Source organism: Conger conger, chromosome 16 (genome assembly GCF_963514075.1).
Source record: "Conger conger chromosome 16, fConCon1.1, whole genome shotgun sequence".
Classification (NCBI taxonomy): domain Eukaryota; kingdom Metazoa; phylum Chordata; class Actinopteri; order Anguilliformes; family Congridae; genus Conger; species Conger conger.
This window is the reverse complement of record NC_083775.1, coordinates 11,806,153-11,824,153: the sequence shown is the minus strand read 5'-3', so window position 1 is coordinate 11,824,153 and position 18,001 is coordinate 11,806,153.

Sequence of the window (18,001 nt, the reverse complement as noted above, 5' to 3'; positions counted from 1 at the left end):
ACCTAAATGCACCAGATTTACCCAGGTAGGCTACATTTTACCTGTAGACCTAGGACTAAATGTCTTTGGAAATTGGAAACCCATGCAAACACGGGGAGAACATGCAATCTCTGCGCAGAGAGGGTCTGGGACTCAAACCCGGTACATCCTATTAACGAGGCATTAGTGCTAACCACAGTGCCTCCAGGCTGCCCATAGTACACTCAATAACAGCAGTTGTACCACATAATATATGATAGGTAAGAATCTGAGAGTCATGATGTAGCAAGACTTGTTAGAATCATCTAGACTGTTTGCAAAGTCAACTATCCAGTGTTTATATGAATCAGTTTTTCTTTCCATGGAGGTGAAATTTGAATGGATTATTCTTACTTGAAAAGGAAGCGTATTTCAGTGCGTTTTGCCGACCTGGTGACCTTCAAGAAACTGAGCCTTTGGTAGATGTATGTTAAATAACACATCTATGCTTTGAAGCATCAAAACATCTAGAAAGAAACATCCAATCACAGGCCACATCATTTAAATATTGCAACTTTTTTGAGCACCACTCAGTGAATTTTTCTATAAAGACGAAGCGGAAAGGCATTTAATGTGTAACTAAAATTAAAACTTGCAAATTGCAGTTCACAAGCCATGATATGCAATTTTCTTCTGGGAACACAGCGAGCAGTTCTAATGTACTGTGTTTAGTTCGAGAACGTGGAGGAAAAGGAACATCAGGTTGCAAACTCTTAGCTCCAAACAGTGTGACCTCGTAAGCAATGACTACATTTTCATTTCTTTACTTCATGATAAAATCTTGTTTATCACTGCAGTTTAAATCAGTTGCGCTACGGTTAGTTTGAGAACTTGTTTTTGGAGACCAATGACCAATGGAAGGAGTTCTGCAATTATATGCAGGGAGAAGTAGTTTTAATTTGAAGTTGCTCGTTTGCTTCTGTCAGAAATATGTCACGAGCCAGTCTCATAATCCTAGTCCTCGGAAGAGATTCTTAAATCACCTTTGGTTCCAAAGGCGACCCGCTGGTCGATCAGCTTCCGTTGCCTGCATGCCAAAGGTTGCAAATAAGATGACTTCCTTTGACCCATGTCTGTGTGAGCCTGTCTGTGTGCTGCTTTGTGAAAAGAAACAGGCTGGCGACACCACGTTTTTCAGAGGAGAACTGCGGGTTCCTTCGCTGTGCTGAATCGACAGATGAGACCCTGCATGAATGCCGGACATGTCCAGCCAATTTTTAAAAAGAAATTTAAAAAAGGAAAGAGTGGAATTGCTGCAAGAAACAGTCCTCTCTAGTCCTCTCTTATCCTTTTTTCATTTGGAGAGAGACACCCACTGCTAACAGTACAAGTCACTAACAGGCCTCTGTCAGCGGAAACATCTTGCACCGTTGATTGATCTGTCCATCACTTCTGAGTGTCCGACTTCAGAGTCCAGAGAGAAGAAAGGCATAACGGATACTTACTGTAGTCACTATGACTGCTCAGTCTCTGGGCAGGCACGGCTGCCTGTCCTTCTGTAATTACTACACTCGCTGTGTCTCTCCTGAAGGTAGCCATCAGCCGCAGCGATGATTTGTGCGTTTGTTTTCAGCTCTCGTGGGGCCCCGTCAAGTGAATTTCCACAAAACGACTCCATCCTCCAGGATAGGTTCAGTGTAATGGTGCCAAGTGTCAAGCACAGGGTGTCAACGTTTCAGACACATCAGAATATGATTTTAATTGAGTCCCGTTACTGGGGCTTTACTTTTTTTCCCCCCCCGTTCTGAATGACTGAATGAATGACACCTCGTCAATACACACATTTTTGTTTAATTGGCTGATCTCAGTGGCTTTTGTTTAGGTACTGTGAAAGGATTGCGTGCGTTTACAAAGCAGAAAGACGTTTGAGGTTGTGTGGGAGTTCTGCTCATGTGAGTTGAGGACAAAGTCACTTCTAGAGGAGGAAGGAATAAGGTTACTCCTCTCACAAGTCTGTTTTTCTCGAGCGCTCTTTATTTTTTCTTCTCTTGGACGCTGTGTTGCCCTGGCTTTATTCAGATTTTTCCATGAAAGGCAGTTGAAGCTGAATATAACTTTTGCATTTACATGGTCAAATTATCGAAAAAACTATTGAAAAGTTATGTTCATTCACTCTGAGGCTGATCATCCTTATGTTTTTCCACGTTGTGAAGACACATTACCCTTTGTGCTAACTTCATCTCTAGCCTGTGGCAGTGCATTGTGGGTAGAGGTCCCAGCATTCTTGGGAAGTTTACAGTAGCAAACACACACACACACACACACACACACAAATCAAATGCAAAGCCAGATTAAGAAATCTTTATCCATCATACTGAAATGGAAAATCGTCTTGTGGCAGCATTGATATGATGTATTGAAATTTGATCTCTGTAAAAAATATTTCCTGAATTTATCTCTGTCGTGATTTATACAAAATGGATAGCTGAATATTTTTTCATGAGTAGATTTACTTTATTGGTGTGCTAATCTGACTGGTGGTGAAGGCCAGACAGAATGGAAAATGTTCCATTCTCTTGTGTTGGCTGCCAGCAGGCGAACTTGCGAGCGATCTTTGGAATGGAAACACAGATGCTGATGGGGGAAGGGGGGGGCTCAGTGGGCAGTGAGAACTCTACTCTGCTCATTTTTTCAGAGACCAAAAACACAAAATGGACGCCATCAAAAATTCGTTGTTAAACATTCAAATGGGTAAAAAGGATGGACAGGTGTTTCTATGGCCAGGATTCAATCCACATTCTTCCTTAATTTATTTTTATCTTCAGAAATCGGTCTTAACTCCCTAAAACTGTGATTGTGAAAAACAAACCATGTCATATTTAAGGGATAAATGTTGATTGCATCCAGGCCCACTTTACTGTGCTGTGCTCCTCTGCCCTGCCCTGGTAGGTTTTTTAAAGGGAGTTTGCATGGAGGGCAGAGAGGAAGCCAAGCAGGCACACACAGAGCAGGGTTTAAATAGAACCGGTGATTTGCTGTGTTTTCCTTTGTAATCTATAGTTCTGTGGTCAGTGTCTCAGGGAGTTCAGACTGGCGGTTAGGGTGGAGTTGCAGTGGACAACGGCATAGCATTTGTGCAGCACTGGGAAGACCTCCTTTGCCCGGGCCAAATTCCTCCTTTTTCTTTTTCTCCTCTTCCTACAGCAAAAAAGAAATAGCCTTTAGTTTTTACGAAACTATAACAAAGCCGTACCAGCTGATGGACATTACAGATGCTGGGTTGTGCCGTAGATTATTTCTTTTAAAAAATGGAAAGAATGAAAGAGAAAAAGAACTTGGACTGAGGACGGTGGAAAGTTGTGAGACTAGCTGTGTTCAGGGACTGCCAAGGGAGCACACCGCTGTCCAAATCGGCAGCTTGCATTTCAGCATCAAATGAGCCCCGCGTAGATGAGAGATCCAGAATATTCACTGTGCTTTGTGCAGAATATTGTCAGGCCTGCATACCAAGAATAATTAAAGACAATCAAGGGGACTGCCAAGAGGCAACAGGCTTACTGTCACTGGCAACCACAGTCATCTTCAGAGATATTTGGTGGTAATGGTGGGAGTAGTTGTCAGACCAATCGATGTCCTTCATTGTACTGCTCATGGGAATACTGCTGTATGACTTGACTGGGCCCATCAGTTGGTCATCGACTGCACATGCCTGGGCCATGCTCTTATAATGTGCAGGACTGTAGGAGTGCTTGCCTGATCCGGATGCTTGTTTTGACTTCCTTGAAGCAGCTTTGTTGCACTTTGCTTAGGCTTTTTTATCCACACATGCTATTATTCATGAATAAGGAGTGTGTACACACAATATGGATGAGAATCGAGGTGGGCTTGCAGCATATCCTGGCGTATTCCCTGGGCTGAATCACTGTTTGTAGCATCGTGCTGGAAGGGAGGAGTTCAGTTGGCAGGGCTGTCTTTGTCTCATCGTTCAATAAAGAATCCTCTCTCCAGTCAGGTGCCTACAGTCCATCTACACCAACCGAGTATGAAACTATTCCTCCCACACAATAATGGGGCAGCTCAGCTGGTTTACTGTGGTGTAAAAGCGAGGAGCAGTAGGCAGAACACTGTGGAGGTGACACAGCCTGCATTCTCCCCCACCAGTGAGGGGCACCACGGTGACCGAACGTCCTACACGTTCACTCCAAATCTGCAAAAAATGCAGATCACACTTCTGTGATTTCAAATTTAGATTAGAACTCGCACGTCGACTTAGAAGCCCTTCTCGGATGGAAGCTTTGAACCTGTCCACCCAATGGCCAATCATCACTTTGCACAGCGTGCTGTGAGGATGAAGAAATACAATGTGTTAAACGGAATGCACGTTCAACCTAAACGTAAATTAAGAGATAACGATCGGAGCTGTTGAGTCGATGAGACGCCGTGAAAATGAAGAGATAAATGTGTTTTAGTGCACGGTGGCACACGGTGGTAAACTCAAAGTGTTGAATCTTTCCAGGGGTATGTTTTAACAGCTCGGTAGGAATGCCCTTTAACCCCTGCCTCTCCTTTGGTGTGAAAAAACGGGAGAATCACAGGGGGGGACAGTTCAGCCAGCGATGACTGCTTTTTCATTATGCCCTAAGAATCTGCTAATGAACGCACCATAGCAGTTTTCCACGCTTAAACCAAAGACACTTCTCTTAAACCCCATTTTATGAACGGAAGCTGAGCTTTTGAAGTTTTGCAGGACCATATGTTCACCAAGAGTGCTGTGTGTAGGTTAGAAGAAAAAAATGAAGAAAAGAAGCATTACAGAGAGCTAATTGTCATACATTAAACCCACAACGTGTAGTTTACGAACATCTGTAAGACAGGAACCTGGACTCCACTAAATTGGTCGTTTTTCACATTTTTTACAAGGTGTACCTCACCTGAGGGAGTTTTTGCGCTTCTGTTAGGAAAAACCCATAAGGTGCTTTCTTAATGAACGCTGGTTGCCATAGCCACAGGAGGGTTGAATTTTATGGGAGCTGAATGATGTAAAACTAGAGTCCTCCTTCGGATTCATCAAACTCTGTCATCTTCAGTTAGGGTGCCATTCGACCATCCTCCAACACATACCCCAGAAGAACAGCAGAAACAGAGCAAGCTGTGGATTACCGCTACATACTAGGGAGTCTGTGTAAGTTCAGTGGCATCTTTCAACTTGGATTTATGGACTCTATGGATAAGGAATATGGACTAAATGGGTTCAAGTTTCATCCAAGCAGAAACTATTAAAACTGTGAAGTCATTGATCTTTGAACACTAAATTACCATTACAAGTGTTTCATAAATGTACAAGTTTACAGACAAAGAGTCACGTCAGATATTGAGTCTTTTTTTTTTTGCTTACCTTATAACACATTTTTTCAGCGAAAACCCCAATAATTAACGAAACATGCCAATTAAAAATCCCCCATGAGCATCTCCTGTTGTAGCTTGTTAGCTGCTGTTTGAACTTGAGGTGTTTCCCCCTGGCAGAGTTTCAAACAGGCACTGTGGAGCCACCTCATCCTTCGGGGGCTGGCCTGGCTCATGTGGTGTGATGTCAGCCAGAACCCCTTACAGTAATGACCTTCATTAGTATTTCCCTTAGCTAATCAATATGAGCCCACAAAAGGTCCACAACATCTCCTTTAAATTTACAGCTAAACTGTGGGAGGGCCATTAGCTAATTTCTAAACAGATTTCCGAAAATAAATGCAATGAATCTTAATGGACGGAAACAGCGCCATTTTCCCTTAAAATGGCTGCCTTTATGAAATGCACCAATCAGGACTTCCTGTAAGGAGGACTTTAAGTTGAGCAACTTCCTGATGATCACTTATATTATATTCCAAGCCCGTCTGAAATGAACAGATTTCTTTTTGTTTTCGCGTTCTTAGTAGTTCACTTGCAACTTGCACTTGTAAATTAAGCTAATAAGAACACGAGTGCACCAGTACACAAAGTGCAATTTCAGACACACCCAGGGTGAGCGATCGGTCAAGATGGCGACTGATGGCCAAGGTGTTTGTGCCTCCGCGTGGGCTTGCAGCAACGGGAGCTCCTTCCAGAAATCACCGTGCCTGACAGGCTGATAACGCCATTAATGGGATGCTATGCTAGCACTGCTTAATCTTCAGGGAGGTGGGAGACCAGGGACCTGGTGTGCTGGAAGGGCCATGGGCCATTCATCTGCCTACATCAGTGAGAAGTGCAGTGTGTGTGTGCGGGTGGGGGTGCATTTGGCCTGCTTTGACTGGGAACATCAGTGAGGCAGCTGGTGTGTTGGCAGGCTGACACACAAGCAGGAGGCTTTAGCAGTGTCAGGGCTTGTTGCTGCTGCTGCTTATTACAGAGCACGAGCTGGCATCAGTGCACTCTGAGGTGTATCGAGCGCGGACTGATAACCTTTGGATTTGAATACATATCAGAATGCATCTCTGCCATAGTCCCCTCCAATAGGAATTAGAACAGCAAGTTAAATTCCTTTGTTTTTGCTATTTGCCACTTTAATTTACTGGTATTTCTATCTGAATTTGTTAAACAACTTAGAACATATTTCCTGTTGTATAAGACCACCCAATTTTTAGGTGAGCAAAGGTTTTGGAACATGTGACTGACAGGTGTTTCTTGTTGCCCAGATGTGTCCTGTTAGATTGATTGGTTATACAATAAATAGTTCTGCATGTGTGCTCTTGGTTTTAGCCTTGGGTTTTGCCGGTGAAGACTGCATTTGCGTTACAAAAGATAAACCAACAGGAAGACCAGAGAGCTTTCTTTGGGAGAAAAGCCAGCCATTTTGGAGCATAGAAAAGAGAGGAAATCGATCAGAGCCATTGCGCAAGTATAGGAGATAGCTTGTACAACAACTTGGAATGTGAAACCGCTGGCGTACTGAGCAACTGTCATTAAATAGGTCGACCAAGGAAAGCAACAGCAGTTGGTGATGGAAACATTGTGAGAGCTGAAAACAGAAGAAAACCCCCAAGACATTAGTCGGTCACATCACAAACAATCTCCACAGGGCAGGGGTGAAGGTATCTCAATCAACCGTTTAAAGAAGACTTGGAAAGCAGCAATATAGAGGCTATACCACAAGTTGCAAACTACTCTTCAGTAGTAAGAATCGGAATGTGACAATGCAATTTGCAAATAAGTACAGAGATGAACCACAAAGTTTCATAGACTGATGAGACCAAGATGAATCTCTACCAAGGTGATGGAAAGGCCAAAGTGTGGCGAAAGAAGGGATCTGCTCATGATCCAAAACATATAAGCTCATCTGTGAAGCACAATAGAGGAAGTGTCATACAGGCTACAGGCTTGATGCAGTTATTGTAATCAAGGTATTTGCTACAAATTATCGAGTGTTATTTTCTTTCATTTACTTAAATACGCTCTGTTCCAATACTTTTGCTCACCTAACAATTGGGTGGTCTGATAGCAAAGATACTATTTTCTAAATAGTTTAACACATTTATGTGTAAATACTTGGAAATAAAAGCTGAAATTCTGAACTGTATTCAGTGTATTGCAAAAATAAAGTAATTGGCCTTGCTGTTCCAAAACTTTTTTGGTGATACCTGTATATGTTGGTCTGGTTTACATGGGTATTTGCCCTTAACACTGTGCTTGCAAAGGAAAAAAAAATCTTACACTTGTAAGCATTCAGTTATAAGTCAGCGTTGCTGTCTTGAGCTCTTTGTTGCTGAAATTGTATTCCAGTAAATGCTGATTCACACTTAAAATCTCTTGCCGTTTACAGTATGTTTGGAAATAGTTTCCAGTAAAGTATTTTGAGACAGAAAGCCATGCTTCATGCAAGACCCTTCTTCGACTTTAAATTTGGACCCTCAGGCCATGCTCGAGTGTCCCAGAAAGCCAAAACCTCACAGATGCCCATTATTGTCAGATTGAAAGATAAAACAGCATGCTGGGGGCTTTTTGTGAGCCCCTAGGCAAACTGCAAAGGACTTGGCCACACCTGCATGTTTCAACATGCTTGGATGAAGGCTTTTACCAGACTGGACAGGCATGTCCACACTGATGCCGTGCATAAAGTAGAGTCGTGAAAGGTTTACCACCGGAAAGCTAATTCACTGCTGCATGTTTTACCATTTTCATAAGGGTCACTTCGCAGCTTAATATGCCCATCTGTACAGAAATGTCCTATGCTACCGCATACTCTTGTGTGCAGGGTGTGTTGTGACGAAAAGTATTTTAAGATTTGGTGAAATTCAAATGTATTCTGTATTTATTTAGTCGTACTTTTGAAAAAGAGATAAATTAAGCTGGCATTCAAAGTATACAGGTGAAGTCATTTTGTGTTTTAATGCCACATTAAACCAAGAATGGGAAAAGCCATCCGTTCAAATTTATTTTCACAAATGAAAACAGATAAATGTAAGTTATTTCTCAGGACATTGAAGAAATGGGCTTAAAAGATGTTAACTGTCAACATGTTTCAAGTCCCACTGACCTGTGAACAAGTATTTTCTCTCAGTGCACTGGTTTCACGAGGATAAAAACAGAGATTGTCCCTGTTTGCTCTATGTGCCGGTCCTTACATCAAATTATATGTGGCAGCCCAGAATTATATTCTGTATTCAAGATGCTTCTGGAATCTTCCTTTGCTTCTCACTGTTCCTCCCCCAAGCTTCTGTTCATTCCACTCTTCCATTTACTGAAGCTCAAGTCCTTTGTCTGTCCTGCCCCTGGAGACTCTTTAGGTGTTGGAATTAGCAAATCCACTGGCCAGGTCCTCTCCTACCCTCTGTAACCTCAGTAATACAGCAGACATAACCGTCACAGATATGGATTTTCCTTTATGGCAATTGCTGTTTGTCTTTGCACATTGTTCTTTAGAATTTGCATAATATGATGCTACAGAAAATATACTGTTATGCTGTACTTTCATATATTCTTTGTAGTTGAATATGGTTTATCGGCCTGGGTTCGATCACAAGCTGTCCTTGACTTTGACTCAGACACAAATGCGAATGGTTTGCTTTTCACTCGGAATGACTGGATTGAAATTAGTTTGTGTGACTGCTCAACACAGCAAACCACGTGTAAGAAAAAATACTCACACCTGCATTTCATTGTAAGATAAACTTGGGGACAGTGTTCATTGAATCCAGACCCTAGATTTACTTTGGGTTTTTTGGACAAAATGTTCTCACAATGTTACTGGAATGTTTTGTCAGTGTTATAATTTTGCCGGTACATTGCAGCAACATTGTGAAAATGTTTTTGTGCTAGCAGGGCTGTGGCTGTATTGAGAGACTGATGAGCCTGGCAAGTGGTTTGGTGACAGTGCTTTAGTTTTTCTCTCTCCTTCTCTCCCTCTCTCTTCCTCTCCTTCTCTCCCTCTCTCTTCCTCTCTCTTCCTCTCCTTCTCTCCCCCTCTCTTCCTCTCCTTCTCTCCCTCTCTCTCCCCTCTTCCTCTCCTTCTCTCCCTCTCTCTTCCTCTCCTTCTCTCGTTCTCTCTTCCTCTCCTTCTCTCGTTCTCTCTTCCTCTCCTTCTCTCCCCCTCTCTTCCTCTCCTTCTCTCCCCCTCCCTCTCTCTCCTTCTCTCCCTCTCTCTTCCTCTCCTTCTCTCCCCCTCTCTTCCTCTCCCTCTCTCCCTCTCTCTCTACAGCACAGACGGGCTGTTTTCCCCCCCTCTGCTTGCTCCAGACTAATTACAGGCTGGGCTGAGGGCAGATTGTACTTAAGCAGCTCCAATTGAAACGGTAAATGCCTATTATTAACGTAGAATAAAAATCATCCATTTCAATTACAGATTCCTCCGCCACCTGCCAACACTACAAACACGGGGAGGCAGGAGTCTGTGGCGGGGGGGAAAGAGGCTAAACCCCACAGGAAACGCTCCCGTTCGGCCCAGCCTGGCACAGATCTCTGTCCACATATGCCCCGCTTTCCTCACATCCTCTAAGACCCCTTTTTGTGGAGCAAAGCTGTGCAGGAAAGCCAGAATCGCTCCCCTTGATTGTCCAGCCCACCCTGAGCTGAGATATACTCTGTGTCATCAACACCGATCAAAGAAATTGCAGGCGCTCTCTTCCAGAAACATCCTTCTTCCTCTTCCTTTGTTCAGATATGGTTTTGAATGAATTTCAAATTCAAATTAGGTTATTTACCTGAAATTTTGGATGAAAATCATTCCGTTCAAAACATTGTTGAAATTCTTTTCTGAGCAATGAAGCTGCTATAGGGCATTATCTATAGCAATGGAGACATTACGAAACATGAAGCAAATGTTTTATCTTCCAGCTTGGCAGCGCAGGCACATTTCCTCAGGTTCTTCTCATGAAAAATCATTAAATTCAACACAGAGTGAAACCTCTGGTGTGGTGTGTGAACAACACTGCAATAGCATGTAGACCAGGGTAAAGACATTGTTAGTTGTTTGCTTCAAAGCAAACATCCCCAAATACAGACAATCACGAACAGTTACAAATTGCTCTGTTTGTGTTATTGAATTTGCAATTATTGTTTTCTTAACTCACAAATCTTGGGCAACTCCCATTTTTTTAGCTGTATTTATTCAATACTTAAGGTTATCTCCCTATCTTAAGAGCAATACAGCAGTACTGCTCAACATTGTCCATTGTCTGCAGTGGACTCGACACAGTGGTATACTATTTTACCTGTGTGGAGTCCATTGTCTGCAGTGGACTTCACACAGTGGTGTGCTATTTTACCTGTGTGGAGTCCATTGTCCATTGTCTACTGTGGACTCCACACAGTGCTGTGCTATTTTACCTGTGTGGAGTCCATTGTCCATTGTCTACTGTGGACTCTACACAGTGGTGTGCTATTTTACCTGTGTGGAGTCCATTGTCCATTGTCTACTGTGGACTCCATGCAGTGGTGTGCAATTTTACCTGTGTGGCAAGGAGTAGCTGTTTAGGAGGATCAAACGGCTTGTATTTCATGCTCAGGTTTGGAAGTCTAACAGCTATGGTGAGAAGAAAGTATAGTAAAATGGCAGGATGAATGGCCTTCGCTGGACCATACCGGGAAACCAAGATCTAGGCTTCTCGATGCGTTTCCATTGCCAGCAGAAGTGTATTGGTCTCAGAACTAAGTTTCACTACTCCTCCAGAGACATTCCACCAGGTCGTAGGAACTAAAGGCAGAATTATAAGGAACTATCCACTACGGGGGCGGCACGGATGGTGCAGTGGGTAGCACTGCCCCTCACAGCAAGGAGGTCCTGGGTTCGAATCCCGGTCGGCCAGGGGCCTCTCTTTGTGGAGTTTGCATGTTCTCACTGTGTCTGCATGGGTTTCCTCTGGATACTCTGGTTTCCTCCCACAGTCCAAAGACATGCAGGTTAGGCTGATTGGAGAGTCTAAATTGCCCGTAGGTATGAGTGTGTGAGTGAATGGTGTGTGTGCCCTGCGATGGACTGGCGACCTGTCCAGGGTGTATTCCTGCCTTTCGCCCAATGTATGTTGGGATAGGCTACAGCGGGTTAGGATAATGAATGAATGAATGAATGTATACACTACGGGTCCTAAAATGGCACCTGGAGTGTGTTTGCATTTACTTCCCCACTGCACCTCGAGAACTGTTAAGATTATTTTTTGGTGGGTGACATTGGTTCAGGTGGTAAAAGCAGTCATTTGATCCCGCCTTGGGTGTGTTGAAATGTCCCTGAACAAAACATGTAACACCCAAATGCTGGTTGGTGCCTTGCATGGCAGCCAATCACCATTGGTGTGTGAGCGTGTATATGAATGGGTGAATGAGAAGCATCCATTTTACAGTGCTTTTGATAAAGGCGCTATATAAATGCCAGCCATTTACCATTTACCATGAAGCAAAGTAAGACATGCTGGGGAAAAATGCGACGGTTATGTTTTTAAGGTTTTTTTTATGGCTCGTTCATTTCAGCCACTCTGGTTATTGTGGTAATTTTGTGATCTTGAGTTTTTTATATTTTTCCTGGCACTGTTTAGCAGTCTATCTCCAATTCAGTCTTTTGGTACGCCATTTTGTTACAAGTTGCTGACTCAAATTCCTTCTGAACGCTCTCTTTTGACAGATACTGATCATAGCTTGTACCTCATTGGTTGGTCCATGATTTTGTGTGATTTCAAAAAAGGAGAATGTTGCACTTATTGTAGTGCGTCACATGAGGATAACCACTCCCCTTACCCCTCCCCTATAACTCCTGACCCACAGTTTGCACCACTGGCATACAGGAAAGTAGGGACACAGCATAGCTAATTGACAGTTCTCATTACCATGCCCAGACAGTTCAGGTTAACTTTTATAGTGGAAAAATAAGTTTTTAAATACATTTAAATGACAGAAAAAATAAAAAAAATAATGCACATTTGTTTTATTGTTGCCTGAAGACATCTGGCCATTCAACCACCATGTTACTCCTTTTAGACCAGCTCAATTTTAAGGCTGGACAAGCTGGCATAGCAGTATTTTAAAGCAGGGTACACTTTACTGAGTCTGGTGTCTTGGAGCCTATGAAATACTCTCAGAAAGTGCAAACCCCGCCTTCTGCTGCTTTTGGTTGGCTGAATTGCACCAGGCAAGATCAATCGAGCACAGAAAAGTATTTGATTCCTAAACAATTACGTGGTGGACCCAGGTCTGAATCACAGAAGATTAGGACCTAATGGATGTGCGCTCCTTTAGTGTGAGTTTAGTGTGAGTTTTCCAGTTCGTATCAGAACTGGAAACACTCCCCAGCGTCCGCCCCTACCTCGGGGCCAGACGTGAGGTACGTCACCATTCTTTAAAAAGTAATGTCCCCTAGCCCTCCCTTCTATCATCCAGCTTTCCTGCACAGTCAAATCTTCAGTGTTACTTCATCCGTTTATTTGAGTTCACGTGGGTTAGACAGTACTCTGTCAGTGTAAAACGTACTCTTTCGTTGGTTGTACACTGAGCATTTTGCTGCTTGGTAAAGTTATCTTCAAGTGAACATGTTCCTCTTTAACCATCAGGTGTGGAATCTTGAGAATCTCAGCGCCCAGGTGCTTCTTATAAACACAGGCCTGGGTCCTGCAGTCGCAAACCCCTGCTATGTCATTAGGTTACCATGGCCACTTTTCTATCCCAGGTATGTGGACGACATTGGCTTCGGTGGTAAGAGCAGTCGGAGGGTTGCTGGTTCGATCCCGCCCTGGTTATGTCGAAGGGTCCCAGAGCAAGACGCCTGACCCTCTAATGCTCCTGACGAGCTGGTTGGTGCCTTGCATGGCAGCCAATCGCTGTTGTGTATGAATGGATGAATGAGAAGCATCAAAATCAACCACTTACTGGTCGGCTGGGCTTTTGCTTTGTGAAGCCTGGGTTATAGCTTTAGTGGTTTGTCCCAGTGATGCCCCAAGCGCCCAACAGGCTATTAGCAAGATAGTCTTCTACAAGCCCCACGCCCTTACCACTACTCCATATTTCCCACATCATAAGTCCCAAAGATTGCCTGAAGTTCCTCTCTGCCAAAAATAACAGATTAAGTGTTTCAAATAAACTGACAGGCTTTTATAAAGCACTGCTGTAGAAACAGTCGTTTCATTGTACTCCAAAATGTATTTGGTGCTTCTACTGATTGAGAAATATACGTAATATAATGAATGTGTATATGATGTTCTGGGTGTCAAATGTGTCACAACCACTTTTTTTGGAAGGATTAAATGTATATTTTTGGCCTTATAAAATTATATTTGTAACTTTGGTGATGCATAATATAATAAATCTCTGACATATTGGAGCTAGCACAAGGCCATTTAAAATTAGGTTAGCTTTAGCTACTTGAATCACTGTGTAAGTGTAGCTCAATTTTACTTGACCAAATACAATGTCAATACTGTGTGTGGTGTGTGTGTGCATGCCTGTGTGTGTCTGTGTGTATGTGTGTACATACCTGTGTGTGTATGTGTGTGCATGCCTGTGTGTGTGTATGTGTGTAAATGCCTGTGTGTGTGTGTGTGTGTATGTGCGTGCATGCCTGTGTGTGGTGTGTGTGCATGCCTGTGTGTGTGTGTGAGTGTGTGCATGCCCGTGTGTGTGTGTGTGTGTGGGCATGCCTGTGTGTGTATGTGGGTGTATGTGTGTGTATGTGTGTGTGTGTGTGTGTGTGTGTGTATGTGGGTGTATGTGTGTGTGTGCATGTCTGTGTGTATGTCTGTGTGTGTATGTGGGTGTATGTGTGTGTATGTGTGTGTGTGTGTGTGTGTGTGTGTATGTGGGTGTATGTGTGTGTGTGTGTTTGTGTGTGTATGTGTGTGTGTGTGTGTGTGTGTGTATGTGTGTGTGTGTATGTGGGTGTATGTGTGTGTGTGCATGTCTGTGTGTATGTGTGTATGTGTGTGTGTGTGTATGTGGGTGTATGTGTGTGTGTGTGTGTGTGTGTGTGTGTATGTGTGTGTGTGTGTGTGTGTGTGTGTGTGCATGTGTGTGTGTGTGTATGTGGGTGTATGTGTGTGTGTGCATGTCTGTGTGTATGTGTGAGTGTGTATGTGGGTGTATGTGTGTGTATGTGTGTGTGTGTGTGTATGTGGGTGTATGTGTGTGTGTGTGTGTGTGTGTGTGTGTATGTGTGTGTGTGTGTGTGTGTGTGTGTGTATGTGTGTGTGTGAACACAACGTATATTCCTCCTAACTGAACCATCCCACTCTTCCCATTCATCCTGGTTGCCATGGTCACAGGAGACTGTCTGCTGACCATGTCAGAAGAGGGCCACGTCTATGTGTAATTTCATGCGCTACATAAATAGCCTTGTGTAAACACTGTGCTCTGTATAAAGCTACATCAAAACCAAACTTTAGCGCAGGGCCCTCATCACCAAGCAGGAGGCGGAGCCTAAAGAACACAGGGATTTACACTTTACTCTGCTGATCTGAGCCTCGGGTGGGAGAATACACAGCTGTATGAACACCTGGCAACAGACAACATAGAGACATGGTGTTCCTGCAGTGCCGCCCCCCACACACACACACATACACACACACACACACACACATACACACACATACACACACATACGCACACACACGCACATACACACATACACACACACTCACACATGCACATGCACACATACACACACACACACACACAGAGGCATGCACACACACACACACACGACACATACCCATGCATACACACACACGCACACACACATACCTCCCCAGGTTGGTTCCTCACACACACACACACACACACACACACACACACTGTAGACAGACCTAGTGAGAGCTCCATGTTTGCTGTGCCAGTGGTTCCTTGGCCCAGGAGTCTCTGTGATACTGAGGCCCTGTGCGTGGCCCATGCAGAGTGCACTCAAAGCAGCGGTTTGAAATGAAAGGAGACGTTTCCATCAGGGAGGAGCCTGATTACAGGGTGGAGGTCACCCGGAGCTGGCATGGCTGGACTGGAGGGCCAGAGCGAGCCACCACAGCTCAGCTACGCTGTCCCTGTCGCCCGCAGGCCTGCTGTGTGATCACCATCAGCGCTGGTGCTCCCGCAAACTCACTCAACACGCACACACACACTCAACACACGCACACACACTCACTCAACACGCGCACACACACTCAACACATGCACACACACTCAACACATGCACACATACTCACTCAACACGCGCACACACACTCAACACATGCACACATACTCACTCAACACGCGCACACACACTGAACACATGCACACATACTCATTCAACACGCGCAAACTCACTCAACACACGCACACACACTCAACACACTCACTCAACACGTGCACACACACTCAACACACGCACACACACTCACTCAACACACGCACACACACTCAACACATGCACACATACTCACTCAACACGCGCACACACACTCAACACATGCACACATACTCACTCAACACGCGCACACACACTCAACACATGCACACATACTCACTCAACACGCGCACACACACTGAACACATGCACACATACTCACTCAACACGCGTGCACACACACTCAACACATGCACACATACTCATTCAACACGCGCAAACTCACTCAACACGCGCACACACACTCAACACATGCACACACACTCACTCAACACGCGCACACACACTCAACACATGCACACATGCTCACTCAACGCACGCACACACACTCACTCAACACATGCGCACATACTCACTCAACACACGCACACACACTCAACACACACACTCACTCAACACGCACACACACTCACTCAGCACACTCATACACACTCAACACACACACTCACTCAACACTCACACACACACTCACTCAATACACGCACACACACTCAACACACACACTCACTCAACATGCACACACACACTCACTCAACACATGCACACACACTCACTCAACACACACACTCAACACACACACTCACTCAACACACGCACACACACTCAGCACATGCACACACACTCACTCAGCACACACACTCAGCACACACACTCACTCAACACACACACACACACACACACACACGCACACGCTCTGTCTCGCCTCCCTCCCTGTGCCTCGGCGAGCGGTCGTGATGCGTCACCTCGGTCCAGATTTAGAACTTTAGGAAGTCATTACGGCTCCGTCCAGGAAACAACAAACAGGAAACGGAATAAATGAAGCCAGTCCACGGACACTGTTCTACACAGCCCCATTCACCTGCCATCCAACTGCTGCAGCGCACATTACAGGGATTCGCTGATCGCTTAGTTGTAGCAGGTTGTTCTTAAAGTCTAAAGCTCTGAGCTAAGGTACTCAGGAGAAGCCCTTTTGGGGGATGACTCAGGAAGAGTATGGTACAGTGCGAGAGGGGTAAACCACAGATTTCATGCAGGTTATATTTCAGGCTTAGGTCAAAAGCCTTGTTGGCAACAGCCTGCCAAGTCAGTGGCAGTGGATGAGAGACGTACAGAGCATGCGTCTGAGCCTCAGCATACGTTTCTCTTACTGCCGGAGACAACGTGGCTTTACGTCTTACGCCGCTGAGAGACGTAGAGACCTCCACCCCCACAGCCAAAACATCCCTCCCCCCGCCAGATCCTGCCACACCCCCTCCAGCTCAGATTCTCTCTCTCTCCCTCCTTCTCTCTCTCTCCACTCTGAGACAGACAGACTGCGAATGGAAAATATGAGCGAATTCTTCCCAGACTTCAGAATGAGTGTGATACATCTGCCAGGCCTAGGTTTTTTTAAAGGAACAGTACTGCTGGAGAGAGAGAGAGAGGGGGGGGGGGCATTCAGAAACACAGAGAGAGGTAGAGATAGAAAAAAGCACTATAGAATAGAGAGACATAGTGATGTAGAGAGGGAGAGAAAGAGGGGGGAGAGAGAGACAGGCAGACATATACTGAGTGGGGGGGGGGCTGATTAATAAAGTAAAGAGGGAGGGAAAGAGAGGGAGAGAAAGAGAAAAGACCTGGAGCTTTCAGGAGAGACATGGAGAGAGAGAAACAGCGAGGGAGACAGACGGGTGATGGAATAAGCAGGAGTGAGAGAGAACAGCAAAGAGACAGTAAGAGTAAGAGAGATGGTTTTAGTGGCGGCGCACGAGGGCCTGATGTGTGTAATTGCCGCTAAGCCTGTGAATTGATTGTGGGTTGTTCTCATCTCCATGTAAGGAGAGCAGATCCCTTTGCCCCGCTGGCTGAACGTGGCGACTCCATGCGGCCTGGCTTTGATCACCCAGAGCAAAGAGGAAGAACACGCAGAGATAGAGAACATTCCAGATACTCTTCCCTTCGACTTCAATACACCAAAAAAAATGCCTGACAGGCAGCTCTATCCAACATGCAGTTTCACTGCACACACAAACTGATTCAGCTCTATCCAACATGCAGTTTCACTGCACACACAAACTGATTCAGCTCTATTCAACGTGCAGTTTCACTGCACACACACACTGATTCAGCTCTATCCAACGTGCAGTTTCACTGCACACACACACTGATTCAGCTCTATCCAACATGCAGTTTCACTGCACACACAAACTGATTCAGCTCTATCCAACATGCAGTTTCACTGCA